Source organism: Cygnus olor, chromosome 3 (assembly GCF_009769625.2).
Source record: "Cygnus olor isolate bCygOlo1 chromosome 3, bCygOlo1.pri.v2, whole genome shotgun sequence".
Taxonomy (NCBI): domain Eukaryota; kingdom Metazoa; phylum Chordata; class Aves; order Anseriformes; family Anatidae; genus Cygnus; species Cygnus olor.
The window spans coordinates 69,767,929-69,784,859 of NC_049171.1; the positions used below are offsets into that span (position 1 = coordinate 69,767,929).

The 16,931-nt window shown below is 38.7% G+C and overlaps 1 protein-coding gene and 1 long non-coding RNA gene across 6 annotated transcripts in view; both read right to left on the minus strand.

Moving 5' to 3' along the window:
- LOC121067876 overlaps positions 1 to 15,085 on the minus strand; it is a 39,291-nt gene extending 24,206 nt beyond the window's left edge. Inside the window, exon 1 of the long non-coding RNA XR_005818493.1 lies at positions 15,028 to 15,085. This is a non-coding gene — a long non-coding RNA (uncharacterized LOC121067876). The remainder of the gene's footprint in view (positions 1 to 15,027) is intronic.
- The window catches only part of LOC121067872 (SAM and SH3 domain-containing protein 1-like), a 553,101-nt gene that overhangs the window by 314,528 nt on the left and 221,642 nt on the right, over positions 1 to 16,931 (minus strand). The gene's annotated exons all lie outside the window — the stretch shown is intronic.

Sequence of the window (16,931 nt, forward strand, 5' to 3'; positions counted from 1 at the left end):
GTTTGATCCTCTTGCAGAAAATACCTCAAAAACATTAATACAGAAGGAACGATTGGGGAAAAATATAGCACCCTTTACATGTCTGCTCACTCAAGCACAATATAAAGATGCTGGAGAAGTGTCACTTAAGCAGAGCACTCTAGAATGAGGCAGCACTTCAGAACAGAAGGCAGCAGTAATAAACAAGTACTCTTCTATAGTAATTAAGAAAAAAATCACTGCAGTAACTTATAGGGATGCTACCAGCGCTTCAAACAAGGCCACCCCAGTTCATGCCTGTTTTCTAGTCAAGAGAACATGTAATTACTTAGTCCTAGGGTAATTTCCTTGTTTTCCTTTCTAGAATCTTGTCCTCAGTAATTCCCGTATCTTCCATTAACTTGTTCTCATCTTGCTGCTAGTAGGAAATAAAGTAGGAAGATTTTCAAATTTTGACAATAAAGTAATTATTTGCTTTCTTACTCAGGATGCTCCCAATATTCATTTTAGTCAAATGAATAGAAAAAGACAAAAGATAGACAAATCTGACGAAGATTTAAAGTTTTCTGATAGCTTGGCTTGATCAAGAATTTAGCCATTCATTTTCCTTCAGAGAAAGGAAACTAGATAAGGTCTTAATTTGCTACTTGTTAAGCACTTCATTATATATATTCATTGTATAAAATATACAAAAATTGTGCTAAGTTGTTTCAGTCATCCATGCCACTAGTTGCTCTGAGACAGAGCTGCTGGCCAATACTAACATACAACTATGCAGGCAGTTCATGAACTCTTTCAAGAAAGAAAGAGTCAGGTTCCCTACAGGTAGTTAGCTATACCTGGCTTCACTTTATCTTGCATTTCTTCACTTGTCTCATTGACTCTGATGAATGTGATTTGCTTAACAAGAAATTATGCCCCTTAATATCTGCAACAATCTGAGCCTGATTAACTCAGATGTGAAATGAAAAGAAAAAAGGAGACTTTTGGGGACTCCTCTGTCCTCTCACATTACTATTATCACTGGAAGCAGGTAACACAAAAGCCAGAGTTTTGATATTGATTTAATGGGAACAGAAGTAGGACATATTTCAGAAGTCTTATGCAAGGCCTTCCATGAGGGGAGAACAAAGTAAAAATATCCCCACAAAAATAACCTAGCTGAAAGAGATACTGGGTGCAGGGGGAGACTATGAAAAGTCTTATGAAGGATTTTTCTTAGGAAAGAATCTTATTCCCAAATCTAGAGCATGGCACTTGAGTACACTGAAATGCCCTTGCTAGTTTCACTGTAATTAGATTTCTTCCACAAGCTCTAAATTAGCGCTTAAATTGTTTGGGCCTCCTGGTGTTCAAATGTTATCCCCAAATACATATTCTGAGAAGATGCCTCTGTTTCTTGCACTTTCCTATTCACATTTTCCTCCCTCTCTTCTGAAACACCCCCACTTATGAAATGTATTTTACAGAACTTGACTAAAGGTTAAGAAAGCAGAGGTTAATTTCTCTATCAGCTGTAGAAAAACATTGTTTGCATGAAATTTCTAGGATGCACGTTGTAAATTGGGGCACTCCAGCAATACGTTCCTTTCCTCGGGTGATTTGCAGTTACTTAAGGAACAATTCATTGATTTGGTAATTTGTGATATGTCCCTGCAGGACTCCTTCCTGAGCTTCAGTATCCAGCACAAATGTATTTGCAACCAAAATCTATGTTTGCATGCTATCAAAACTTGGAGTTCACAACATCTGATGTAGAACATGCAGACAATGCCTCACGTGTAGTTTGACAGGTCAGGGGTAATTCTCTTCTGTCAGGAATGGTTTGCCTTAGTTCCAAGGGGAAAAAAATAAAATACAGAATTTAAAGAGGGAAGGGGAAAAGGCTAAAATCTGTTTTCATTAACTTAGCAAGGTTCTTTCTATTCTTGAAGATTATTTACATTTGTCAAGCTGTTGGCCTTCAAGTAGAAGCATAAGAACTAAAGTAGCACTAAGCTGGTTTAGCGTTTTCAGAGTGCTTTGACCAGTGCAAACCAGCTAGTTCTTACTTTCAAACACTGCTTCAGCCAGTTGGTTCTTATCTATGAAGACAACCAGCATGCAGTATCATGCTTATTATGGTTATGCATTCAGCTTGATTTCCTAATGTATCAAGGGTCAAATCAATCATGACCTGTCCACTGAGGCCTGGAGAAAAGGTTTTTTTTTTTTTTTTTTTTAAGTCATATACTGGAGCCAAGCCTGGGGGTAAAGTCACTCCCTTTACTATTTCCATTTTATAGCTCTATATTTCCAGCTTTATAGCATCAGTTTATGTTAGGAGGACATGCACCAAATCCTGCCTTGGTCTACCCTCTTAGTCTCTTGTTTATTGCTACAAGAATCTTTCTCAGTGCTTCTAGAAAACATGCACTGGCCTCAAATTCTATTCTCATTTCTGTATTTCATTCTGTGGTGCTGATATAAGTCACTAGCACTGAAGGGAATATATTTAGAGAACTCGAAAAAAAATCACCAACCCTCTACAGCCCTGAATACATCCTAGTTGGAAATCCTAAGGGATGATAAAATAAATACTGCCTAACTTGAATGCTTGAATAGGGACCGTCTCTTTCATGTGAGAAAAGCTGCATAACATCAGCTGTATCAGTTGCATTTTGAGATCTTTTGTGGCTGGATAACTAAATGAAGATCCACACTACAAAAGCATGTTCTATAAAATTACTTTCTTGCTGCATCATAGATAGGTGGGATTGATGCAAATAAAAAAAGTCAGTTGGTATTTTACATCATTCCTGTTTTGTTGCTAATTATGATTAAGTATTCTGAATGGCAATTGTTTGTCATATCTAGTATACATACACAATGCAGCATGACACAGTCCTTCCAGACACAGTGACTATGATATAATAGCGGAGGCTGCTGCAACTTACACTGTCCTTTGTGGGGCTCTTGGTATACAGGAGGAAACTGCAAACTGAAGCACAGCCACCTCAAAGCCTTCAAAAGAAAATCTGAGGTCACCCATAGTAGCACATGTGTAGTCCTTAACACAGTTATTTAAACATAGATGTTTATGAAGGAATGAGAAAGGTATGAAAAACATGGCACTCCTAAAATATTTTCAGATCGAGCATGTGTGAAAGTTTAGTGTTCTACAATAAATTCATTCTACCTGGCATTTATTGTTGAAACTGTGGCCAGCTTTTATAATGGCATTCTGCTCATTAGGAATGTCCTTGTACTAACTTTTTACATGCAAGTCATAAGCCAAAGATGTGAACAATTGCATTTTTTCAGCTCAAGTCTATTTGTGGAAGAAAATATTTTTTTGATGGATCTGTCTGGCTTCCCTGATACTTCATTCTTTTATGTTGGTTCTATGGACATGAAAGGTTTTCACAGAAGTTAAACATTTCCCCATCACTTCAGATGAAAGATTTAACAGAAAAGGTTTTTAACCAGAGCTTTTGTAGGTGCTTTATCAGCATCTTATTACCAAAGCTAGCTTAATGAATGTTACTTTTGGACATTCCTAGTATTGCTGCATATATTTACTTTGGAAAAAAAGTGAACTGAACTAAATCCTGTAGGATGCATACCCTGACAGTCCTGAGCAGTCAGTCAGGCCATCAGAACCTCCTACCAGCAGACGCCCCAGTTTCCACCATCTCTTCCAGTTCAAACCTGCCCATATCTCTTGGAATTCAGCAGCCAAAAGCAAGGCCTTCAAAGTACAAAGAGCTGTTTTTTCACATGACAGCATGGAAGAACTAGAAGACCATATACAACTTACACTGATGCTTCTGGCTGTAAAGCCCCCAAATTACTGTCTTCTCCTCCTCTACACTTCTGTGGATGGAGCTGCCTGAACACTCAAGAATAACTTCATAAGAATAAAAAGAAGCTTTCTCATGCCAAATTAAAGATCAATAAATACTAACCTCAGTGTCACTAGAAGTGACCTATTAACGCAGAAGACTGCTAAATCCTAGGCTATCAGTGAGGTTGATGTGTTGAATAAATTAAGCATTCAACAGTAAGAAATTCTTATGGGGTAAATCCTAGCAGCTGCTTTTGTGGCTACTTTTTTTTTGCTGCTGATTTTTTCCACTTTTCATATTTAAAAGCTTAAACTAAACTTAGTTTGCTATAATGTCAACTACTGCAACATCCCTTCTCTTTTCCTTGTCAGAGAGAGTTTTGTTCATAGAGTATTTGTTCTTTTTTATTTTAATCCTTTTCCTCTCTGCTGTTAGATTTTACATAAAGGTGCAAAACAATTTTCAGTATATGAAATAATGCTTTAAGTTTTTTAAGTTACAAAAATGGTTTAAGATACACAATTTATCACTTTCACAGCACCTAGTGTCACAACACATTCAAATTGTTAGGTAGGTCTTATCTTTACATGGATGTTTCCAGCAACAGCATGTTTCAGGAGCTAACCCATGGTGACAGTCAGATGTATGCGACTGATATTGTGTCAGATGTTCACTGCATTTGTATGCACCTCATGCATTCAGAAGTTTTGTCCTGACTGCTTAAGCTATTTTTTAAGTAAGGAGCATGGAAATGCTAAGTATCAAAGGACAAGCCTTAAAACAGACAACCCTTCTGGTTGTAAAGTTTCAATCAAGTTGATTTAAATTTCACCTGATACAGATTACATCCTGGTTTTAAAAGTGGCCTGTAATTCAACTGCAAGTAGTTTCTTCTACAATGCATTTAAAAACAGTGTTAGTTATCACATCCAACAAAACGCTACAGTTATCGAAGCACTTTTAAAGCTACAGAATACATAACCCACTGAATGTTAAAGGCTTTGGAGACCATGCATTTCTAGCTCTCTAAATCAACAAACCTTAATTCTGATCATTTTTATTCTCTTTTTACTTCTCTGGATTCCACCAAGGAGTGCCTACTCTCAGTAACACATAAGAGTATGCAAGTAGGCTACAGAGCATACAGCCTAAGAATACCATTGCTTCTCTGGCTAAAACTCTTTATCTATGTGACATGTTATTTTACATTACAGTGAAGGTGACTGCCACCTCCTTTAAAGGTACGCACCAAATGTCTACTTAGAGGACAAATAAATAATTGCCTAGAAAAAACATAGATCAAATACAAAATACACAGACTCACGTACTTTAAACAACATGCATTCCAGACATCAGCATGACAGACTGCCTCTGACAAGTACATGTAAGGAAGCTGGTCTGGATCTGCTGGACCACCACCCACAGGCACTCTGTGTGAGGGAAACCTGCAGACTTTTTCCATCCAAGAATGCAGAACCCTTACACCTCTGTCTCTATCCCAAACAAAGCATCTCTTCATTCACATTTTCTTCCCAGGGTCAAATGGAACTTAAGAAGTCAGCATTCATCAGAAAACTAAATATGCAGAAGCCCTGTTGAAAATAGAGGAGCACAAAAATCAGGAGATGTAGGTTTTTTCCAGGAACAGGTCCTTTACCCTGCAAGTTTATCACTGCCTCAGTAACAAAATACTGCAAATCTATGAAGAACAGGAAAAGTGACAGATCACAATGACCTTGCTTTTTAGTTTTGTGAACTCTACAGATTTACACTTTTATCCATACCCTAGTGTTTGTTTTCCCATTAGATTTAATGTAGCTTTACTAAAATAAATCAGAAAGGTGAGGAACAATTCAATCAGCACAGGAAAATAAAGACTGCTTCAATTTGTGTCAGCACATCCTTGTACTCAAGTTAATGAATTGAACAGGTTTTGTAATACTGAAAAAAATATTTGTTACATAATTAGAGAGAAGGAACTGTATCCCATATATTTTTAAGGCATGAATATGCAGATAACCAGACTAAATCACTGGAGATTTGTCAATTCCCCAATTGTTAGTGTTCATTCTCCATAAAGTCTCCTTGCATAACCTCGAATCAAGCATTAGAAAATGCAATTCCCCAAAGCATTAGTCACTTACAAAAATTTAGGTCAGAGGAGGTTTTTACACTTCAACATCAAAATAATATTTCCCTGAAAACTCACAGGGATTTGAGTCTATTTCCTTGAACAGTTTTACTGAATACAACACAAAGCAAAATCATCAAACCTTTACAAGGGCTGAGTGTCTGCATTTCAGAGAAAAAGCTTAAAAAACCCTCTGGAAGAATGAGACCTCAGGTGATTTGTGTGAAGTGAGGGAACGTATCATACTGTTTTTCATCACCTAGACCTACACCAGTATTTTCTTTAATTGCAGAGTGTTTCAACTCTATTTACTACCTTCAAAGGCAACAGTAGATTCAGCAGTTGGGTGAAGCATGGTTTCTAAGCGAGCATTAGAAATGCATAAGAATAAAAATAGCCCTCCAATCCCTCTGGGTCCTGGAAATTATTTTATGTATTACACAGATTATAAGCAAGCAACCTTTACCTGTTAAACCTCCCTTCTAAATTGAGTGGAAGTTAGACACAGAAGCCCAGAGGGGGGGAAGCTAATTTTACTTCCATATTAAAGAAATAAACAGGTAAAGGTTCATAGACCTCCATGTAAAGTGGTAAACTACTAGTGAGAACTTGGCTGCGATACAATTGGCATAACACATCATTAAGGAAAGTAATGAATAAAATCAGTAGAATGATACTAGCCTCATACTCTTGTGCTCTGGCTTCATGCAACTTTGCTTTTGTATTCTTTCTGTCTCTACCAGGAGAGGCAACACTATCTGTGTGCACCTGGCTGAGCAATGCATGGGAAGGGGCCCAGTCATGCAGCCTGCTCCCAGCTGGCTTCACTCCTCCTCGCAGCACTGGGCTGCCACAAGGCCCAAAGGGACTACAGCTGAAAGAACTGCTATACACAACAGGGGTTGGGGGACCATCACCACTACTCCGTACATATCTCACTACAAGTGAGAGATCCCCATGGATGTGTCCAATTCCAAAAGCAAAACCAGACCATGCAGGGGAACAATAACGGCATATAATGCCACCGCCCCCACCCCTCGCACCCTCTTGAAAGCGTCCTACAGAAAGGAGAAACAGCATTGCAGTATCAAAGATTGGGATGTAGTAGTCAGTGATAACATGAAAAACATGTTTCCTATCAACTCCAGACCACAAGGATCTGGCCATTGTGGAGCCATGGAAAGAATAGGCAGCTTTCCTTAAGGGAAGAGGGAAGTATTTCCTTTCTGAAGCTGTTGGTCTGAAGTGTGCCCATTACATTCCCAGGGGAGATCTTGTCATTATGTGCAACTGCTCAGGTGGTTACAATTACTTGTGGTTTTGGAATTACAAGCACTCATTTTAGGCACAGAGAAATGACTCTTCATAGAGCCTTTTGTCAAAAAACCCACAAACTTCAGGACATACATACGCACCTTAAAACAAAACCAAAAAACAGTGCAATAAGGACATCAGGTTCCCCAAAAATACTAGTCAGCTTCATACACTGCTTACACGGGTTTATACAAAGGACTCCTTCCGTTTGTAAAGAAAGAAGTGAGAATTTAACCAACAGTACCAGCGGAAGGCATCACTAAAGTAAGAACAGATCCAATTTAAATGAAATATGTTTTGCTAATATTAAGTACTGATATGCAATGTTCAAATTTTGGCCACAAGGATCCATAAAAAACACCTACAGAAGAATGAAGTGAGGGAACTCTCACCTAGAAGACACCTTTTACTTACAACAGTTACAACTATACTCTTGAGGGTCTAACAGAGTAGCCTCCCCATGAATTGCTCAGATATTCTCTAGTTCTTTCATACTCTCCTTTGTCTTCCTTTTAAGTACATAGCTATTATTTCAGCATTAGCTGCAAACCAGAAACTTGAACCAAACAAGCCAGCTCAAGTTCTGTAGCCTCCAACTTTATTTCTACAGGTACAAAGTGCAATTTAAAGACACAAGGAGAAGCGAAGAAGAGTCATTATTGCCACCTTTAAAAAAAAGAAAAATATTTTCTCACTAACAGTTTGCTAGCCCCATTACTAAGGAACAAGACCCAGGAAGAGATTTTGAAAGAGGTTTTGGTGCAGAATTTAAAATCCTTCGTTATGACTTCAACAGAGACTTCTGCTGTGAGACAAATTTCGCTACCCATCTCACTCTTTTTAGTTAGAGAAAGATCAGCAGAGACTAAATGAAGATTAGTCTACTCAGTTACATAATTACTTTAGGGAAATGATACTAGAAAGACAACTGAAGAAAAAAAGTCTATCAGAGAAGAGAAAAGCCCAAATAATTGTTCATTTTAAAGTCCCTCTCTGGAGATACACTTACATGATCATAAAATATGTAAATTAAAGAAGTAGTGTCAGTAGATCGGAAGCAAGTTTTAAAAAGCATTTGCACACTAGAGATACTCAAAGTATTTAACTGTGACTTCAGTGCTTCTGCTGCAACAACCATCGAAGGTAGATTTGCTTTCTCATATAACTGGTAATGCCCACAGAATGCAATTGTGAAGATTACAACTTCTCCTCATAAACTTCAAAGGCACCAGGAATGTAATATAACCTTTTTTTGAGAGTCTTTTTATATCCCTTTTTTGAGAGATCAAAAGAAGATTCCATATTTTAAAAAATCCATTTTCAGATGGCATATTAATGTTATATAAAAGTATAAATGAAATGTAGTTGTAAGTCTATGAGAAATTCCAACTGGAATTCAACAGTTGGAAAACTGGCCCTTCTTTGTCTGGTAACTGCATTCATGCATATTATTTTCTGAACTCAACCAATTTCTCTCCCACCCTTGTTCTAGTGAACTGAAGCCTCTTACCAGTGGGTCACTAAATTCCAGGCTTCCTTTTAATTTCCCATTTGTTCCAATCAGTTAACTACCAGTAAGAAGAACAGCTTCTATTTAGCATGGAGTTTCCATTTTCTGCCTCATTGAATTTTCATCCGCATAAAGCCAGAAATTCACCTAAATAGCCGTTTTATCCTACCCATTTATAGAATCAAAAATCTGAATGTGTTAAGAGCAAATTGAAGTATTTTTCTATTCTTAGTCTCGTTTGGTCTTCACATTTGAAGGAAGAAGCCAACTATTTTCTCAATGTTGTATTTCTTTTCTCAGAGTAAAGTCACACTACTATCACTGCTTTTCTTTCACACAACTCACTGATACTGTAAAATAATTCTAGTCAATCAGGTCTATATAACTTCTATATTCATGTAGTGATGTTCAGGTTGAGAGCCATCCCAGAACCTTCAAATGATACCCCAAGACGTGCCAAACACCACTAATAAATTCTGATCCCAGTAGATCTCACGTACTTTATAACACATCACAGCATACAAACACTAACAGCTCCCTTCTGCATGCAGGAATTGCTTTGATGAAAGATTTTGTTATTTTTCATTCATAAGGCATAACTGAAGTGTTTAATAGTTTTGACTGTAAAGTTTGCACAGCATTAACTGGTTTTGGAAGTAAAGCATATTTGAAACACAGAAAGGTGTTAAACTTCCATCACGTTTTTGTCAAAGCTTTCCTAAATTAAATCTTTAGGAGTTCAGTAGTATTTGTAATGATAAAAGTTTGAATTCAATCTTTTATATAAGAGAATCTGGTAAAAATGTCCTGTGAAAAAGCCATATGACAAGCATCACACAAAACAAAAGAACAACAACAACAGACTTCAACAAGAGAACTCCCATAATTTTAAGGCACTATGACTAATTACGCTGCTTTAAAGAATATTTTCTTATGTAAAAACAGATGGGAACCCAAGCTGTATGTATCAATTTCCATATATGTAAGTGTATGAATAACTTCATTAGTGGAAAAAAAATATAGATACAGTTTGTGCTACATTTACTCATTAAACGATTTAAAACATTTATCTGTACAGGTATTATGGCTGTTTGTCCATTATATATAAGTTCTTAAAAAGTCTCCTAGAAGACAAACAAATACTTTTATCTGCACACTACCAAGCTTAAACAATTAAAAAAAAAAGCCAAGTTTTTCCTTTGATATTTTGTCACATTAAACAAACAGAAACTTGTCTTTTCTAATTCCAACAAGCTTGGAATATATCACTAACATTAGCAGAAAGGTTGCATTCTTCAGTCAGGTCATCAGGCAATTAGGGCATAAAAGACAAGTTTTTCCAAATCTACTGCAATTCTTTGGTACTACAGACAGAGGTGTTCCACAAAATCTTCAGTAAAGCATGACACAAATCAGAGCCTCCACAGAGCCTTATGAGAAGCAGGCAGAAGCTTACGAACCTCTGTCAGCCTCCTACACAGGAGCAGAACAAAATTCTTTGTCTACTTTCTGCCCCCTGCATTGGTATGGTAGAGGCACAGCTCATGATGAATCACAGCAAAAGATACTATAGCAATAACTACCTACAGAATAAATCACATTTTTTGTTCAGTAAAAACATTTGATAAATTGCTTTTGCCCTGCACCTCTGACCATCTTCACCTGCCCTCTGCCCACATATCCATCTCTCTCTGCTTCTAACATCCAGAGGTACTAAGCCATAACACACAAGGACTACTTAAAAATTATCACCCAAATGAAAGCAAATCCTTGTTTTTCCAAGACAATAATAATAATAATAAAAAAACCTTTAAAACACACAGTAATTAACTTGAGAACACTGAGCTGGTACTAATCCCCCAGTAGGTAATGCTCACAAATTCTACTTCTCTATGTACTTTCCACAGTCAAGGCAATGGTTTAACATACTTGGTAGAAGTGTCACTTAACATTAAATGTCTTGAAAATGATTACTTCAAGATGCCATGTTTACACGTCAGTGGAGAAAAAAAGATACTTCCATCATGTTCTTGGCACCAACCTTAGGATGATCTTGACCACATCCTAGAAAGGCCTCTTTCTCTTTACTGACTTCAAAAAGGGCCACTGCCTTCAAAAAGGAACACTGCCAGTTCACATGTGGATGCCTACGTGGGGAATGCTTTAAGCTAAGCAAGATGTACTCTGCTGTCAGTGTAAAACAATGAGACTGCTCTGTCCTGCTTGGCATTGCTGCAAGGTACAGAATACAAATGAGTATATGGACAAAACATAATAAACAACTCACTTAGCAACAGGTAATGGAACATAATTCATATACCATGGCTGTAGCACACAAAAGGAGCGTGTCCAGAAAAAAGTGTATCAGTAATCAGTCATTGGAAGACTACAGCTTGGAAAAACAAACAGAAAAAACAAAGCTAAAGTCTTCAAAAGAGAGTGCTATTTTCACTTTCACATGTAAAGGTGGAACTACAGAAGAAACAGATGCTTAAGTACTTTCAAATGTTGCAGGAAAATGAGATATTAAATGGTTTGTAGCAAAAGAAAATATTCTGAGATAACAGCCCCTTACCTGCATGATCATTAAGAAAAACACAGAAAAACAATGTTGGACAAGCATAAAACTTATGTTCTGAAAAATTTCACTGAGCAGATAAAAGAAATGTAAGAGATCAGATGAAAGCATTGCCCAGTCCAATAGCTCTGAACTCCTGTGATTTCTCTCTCTTTCAGATGCCAGCTTAGACCCTTGTTTGTACTCCCTATCTTGTTTAGCAGGATGGAGAAGGCTCAGAAAGGACTCAGAAGTTCATTTAATATAAAATCATTGTTACTAGAAAACAACAATTAGTAAGAGGACTGGAATGGAGATTTTAATCAAATTTCAAGAGAGAAAGCTTACTTTCTCTATAACAAAGAATTCAACAAAGTCAGCATATTCACAGATAAAGATAATATTAACACTGTACCCCATGTTTTAAGGCTGCTGCATAATCTTTAGGTGACAAGCTGTTACCTAAAACCTCTTATCTGTCCTTCTTTATGCCCATATTTAAGCGGAGAGAAGTCATTGCAGAGCTGACTTCATCTGTAACAGCAAAGACAGGAAGACTGAGCCATGATATAAGAGAGAATCCCCTCAAGATCTTGGATGTCTGTACTAAGGACTTGGAAAGCAAACTGAAGATCATCTTTCTCTGCAGAACAGCAAGCTTTTCAGTGCCAGCACAAAAGCTTCAATTTCACGTGTTGTAAAGCTAGCTTCACAATTAATATAAGAAAAGGTAATTTTTGATTGACAACAGCTTTTTGTTAATAAGAATTCTCATCAACTTGCAAACTTTTTTCTTTCATTACCAAGATATAATAAGCCATTACACAATAGAAGTTTCCATTTATGAGATTTTTTTTTGTAAGTTGTAATAAAGCAAGTGATCCAGCATGGTTTTCCCCATCTCCTGTTACAGAGGATATGGTAAAGCTTTGACTGACAAGTAGTCAAACCTATGCAAACATTTCTGTTTCAAATGCACTTACTAAGTCTGCAAACTATCAGCAATACCTGAAAGTGATACATTGTGTAATACATCTCACCACTTCTCTTCCCTCTCCCCTGATTTTTATCACCCTCCACATGTTTAAAAAAAAGCAGCCCAGTATAATAATACGATCATTCACATAGAAAAGTCTGCAATGTGTAAAGAGAACCATGAAAAAGAACTAGCCAGCACAAGAAACCCAGCTTATTCCTTAGGTTTTAACAGCTGGTTTCAGCAGGCACCACAGCCACTTTTCAAGCCACCTGTTAAAAATGTCTTTTGCAAAGCCAGCTTCTTGCCCATGCTCCTTTCTTTCTTTTGCACAAATTTCATGGCTAAATTTCCTTGAGACTTCTGCACAAGTGTCTCTGTCCTACTGAGAGCTCCTGGGCCACGCTGGACCTCTGCCTTTGGCTCTGACCACATACATCTTGTGTCTTTTCAATATCATTTACTTAATATATTCCTTCGTATTCTTCTATGATACGAGATACACAGTCTCATAGCTTAAATGATGTTATTTTAAACAGATTGATTATTGAATATTACAATAGAATACACCACTAAAGAAGTGTCAGAAGCTACATAACTAGCAATTTCACTCAACATTAACGTTGCCATGGACTAGGATCAGTCTACATTTTGCATAGTTGGACTTATACGAACAGATAGGGAGAGCTTTCTGCACTGAAGCTTGGCCCAGGCACACGTCATTCACCTGCAGGAAGGCCAAAAAACGCAAGCCTGAAAAGCACTGCAGTATACTATAACATGCCCAGCTAAGGGAACCAGTCACAATGTATTTCAAACCAGAAACAGCTGAACTCTTCATATGTTCTTGCTCAGAGACATTTCAAAGTAACTTTAATTACATTTTGGATAAAAGTTAGTTTTTACTAGTCAAAGGAGGTTTCTCTGTAGATATGAGCAAACTTCATCTCTCTCCCCTTATTTCCAACTCAACCTTTCACAGAGCTTCCTCCCCCAGCTCCTTCCAGGCTATTTAATGAAGATGACAGAGAAGGAGGAAAAAAAAGCTCTCTATGCAAATTTATAAACAAATGCTGGAGAGAAACATTAGTATGACATTATAACTCTTCAGCCACCATCTGAGATAAGGTCATATCACCCAAAGGGGAGGTAAACATCTTTCCTGGGGTGGCAGAAGACATAAAGCACACAGGAGAGCTCCCATTATGTCTTTACTGTAGAATTTGTTTTTCCTAACACTCTTTCTGCTTAGTATTCTCAGAAAGACCCACATCAATGGCACAACCTTAGAGATCTGCTGTTTGAGCACACCGAAAGCCACTGAAGAAAAATTCTCAGTATCTAGAAGGTAATGTAAGATACTGGTGCTTTGGTAAAGGAGAGAGAAGAGGTTCTTTTTTTTTTTTTTTTAGTTAAAAAAAGTTCAAAAGTTCAGGAAACTTCATAAGAGTCAAAATCACTGCTGGATGACTGCCATCACGTAGCAGAGACCAGGCATGTAACTGCGCCTAATTGCAAACCATGTTTAATCCACCAGGTGATCTGGCTGTACAGAAGTCTGGCAGGAGCAGTCAAGAAACATCACCTTGAGGGGCTCAGCACAGGCAGGCTTCAAAAGCTTTATTTCACTTTTGAAACATTTCTACAAGTAAACCGGAAGGCAGTTTAAAAATTAGCTCTGTTTTCCACTCTAATGAAGCTTTTAAAACACTGAATATTGCTGAGTAAATCCAGTACATAGCCAAAGCCAAGAAACTACAATAAGCAAACAAGAGGCTAGAGTATCCCGAATATTTCTTCTGCATATGACCATTAATTTTCCATCTTAATTATGAAGGTATTTTAGATAATCTCTGACAACCAGCAGTAGATGAAGTAAGAGTCCAGTGAAGTAAGTTTCTGCAGCATACTTTTTTTTTTTTAAACTACCAGTAATCATGATACTGTATTTCCACAAAATCAGTATTAGCATTTGATTTATTTCTATCAAAAAGTCAATGCAGTGCTGTGGCAAGGAAGTATAAGAAAACTCGAGTTGTTCTGCATGCTACAACCAGGATAAAGCGATCACATATAGTAGCAATGGTCGTCCATTTAGCAATAGTGTGTTTTTCTATTCCTATTCATAATCCGGAAATTTTCCAAGGAAGATGAAGTTCCTTTTAGACAGCTAACATCCACACATTGCAGAATGAAGTACACTCGTTTGACTACCTTATTTCCCTGCATATACCCCTTAAAACAGACCCCCACAAGTTTGCTGCTGGGACAGGCTAGGACAGCAACACAGGAACCACAGGAGGTGCTTGCAACAGAGGCAAGCAGGCAGCACATACCTGCTCTCCCACTGCGTGGTCCCCCTCCCTCCTCCTGCATTCAGAGAAGGAGCTTTAATAAATCACTATGACCTCAGCTGAGGAGGTATTGTACACATCTCTACAACTTCACAGGCCAGCCTACTCATGAGGCATATATTTGCTCTATCCCCCTGAAAACCAAGCAAACCACAGCAAACAAAACCAAACCTGTGTTTTACATTCACAGCCTGCCAGGAGCCATGCACCCCCATGGTGGCTGCACTACAAAAGGAGAGCAGCACTACCTGGGGACAAGAGACCACCCTTCCTTTTCACCACAGGACATGTGGCCAACCTGGCCAGAGAGATTCAGCTGGCAGCCTCCCTCCTCCTAGCCACAGGCTTAGCCCCCACACCACAGCCCCTAAACACTCACCCCAAAGCGCATTTGTAGTCCTTTCCCTTATGCTTCTCCTTGACCAAACACAGATACCCATAAACACCTTTTAACCTCCCAAAGGGCTGGGGAGGGAATGACCTCCTTTTTATGCCCTCCGAACAGGAACCACCCACCTTGCCCTCATCAGGTTAACAAGGCCTCAGGTGGGGCTAGCAGCCCTACAGGCTGGGCTCACCCTAAACTTAAAGTTCCTGGAGGAAGGGAGAGCTCAGCCCAGTTCTGGTGAAGGGATTGGAGCACCTCTCTTGTGAGGAAGGCCAAGGGAGCCGGGACTGCTCAGCCTCGTGGAAAGGGGACTCAGGGGAATCTCATCAATGTCCACAAATACCTGAAGGGAGATTGCAAAGAGGAAAGAGCCAGGCTCTCTTCTGTATTGCCCAGAGCCAGGACAAGAGGCAATGGGCACAAACTGGAGCACAGAAAGTTTCAGCTGAACATGAGGAAGCACTTCTGTGCTGGGTGGGTGGTGGAGCACTGGCACAGGTTGCCCAGAGAGGTTGTGGAGTCTCCCACCTTGGAGATCTTCAGAAGCTGCCTGGACGTGGTGCTGGGCAGCCTGCTCTGGGTGTCCCTACTTGAGCAGGAGGTTGGACCAAGTGTCCTCCAGAAGTCCCTGCCATCCTCAACCGATCTGTGGTTCTGTGATATGGCCATGGACGCTCCCCACCCCCAAAATGTGGGAGCTTCACCCGTCCTCTGCATGTGGGCTTTGGAGCTGGAGCCAGGTGGGCTGTTGCACCAGGTTTCCTTGGGCATGTAGGAGATGGGGTTACTGCTCTCCTGAATGCAAAGGCATACAGTGTGTCAGCAAGGGGTCAGAACCCATGCTCAAATGGGCACCTATAAGGCAGCTGGGGGAAATCTGTGTGTGATGGGGCCCAGCTGGCAGGTATAGAGCCTGTCTGCCAGGAGCACAGCTAGCTCAGGCCAGATTCAGAAACTGAGACAAGAGCATTCCTTCTTACTTCTGAAGAGCAACTCCTAGACTCATGAGCAATCTGCTACTCAGCAAAAGAGTATTAAATTTCATTTGCTTCAGTGTGGGCCAGAAAGATTTTACCTTCACTGAACACCAACAAAGACATTCTAAGCCGCACAAACCACCCCCAGCCCCTGGAAGGCCACACCTGAGGAGTTGCACAGCTTGCATACTTGAACACAGCTTGACTACTCCTACATCACAGTCTTCCTTTTTTTTTTTTTCCTTTCAGTGCCAGATTTTACATTTCTTCCAACTCTCAGCATTTAATAGCTGTTTTTGCAAACAGTCAAATATGGAAACCCTGCGTGGGTTATGAAATATCTTACTGTTTTAAGATCTATGTCATGAATGCAGTGTATGCTTAGGATGGCTGTATTTATCCAAGTAATTTGAAAAATAGGAGAAATGCAAAATATTATTTAAATAGCTTGAGAAATGGACATTGCTCTTAATTTTAGTAACAGTGAAGAACAGCTAAGAAATACATATGACAACATAAAGTAATGTTCTAAAGATGTCTCTTGTGTGGTAGGTTTTTTTTTTTTTTTTTTTTATTCAAGCAGTAAAATATCCAAATGGTATCTATTTTATTTTACCCAGCTGTAAGAAGTGCTTTGAAAAAACATATATCATAGAAGACAGCTTAACTTACTTTCAAACAATGTCACAGGCTGAATTCACCTAGGATATAAGCAGAGATTAACCTCTTTGCATGCGATCAGGGCTGGATTTTGCTATTACTTGTCTTGGTAGCTTCTGAAACCAAGCAAACCAAACACCTGTTCTATCCCTAAAAATCTATGAAGCAAACTGAGATACATTAACACTGGAGTAATATACACACAACAAACTCTATAATGAAAAGCTCTTCAGAAAATGTCTGAGACAATCTAGACAA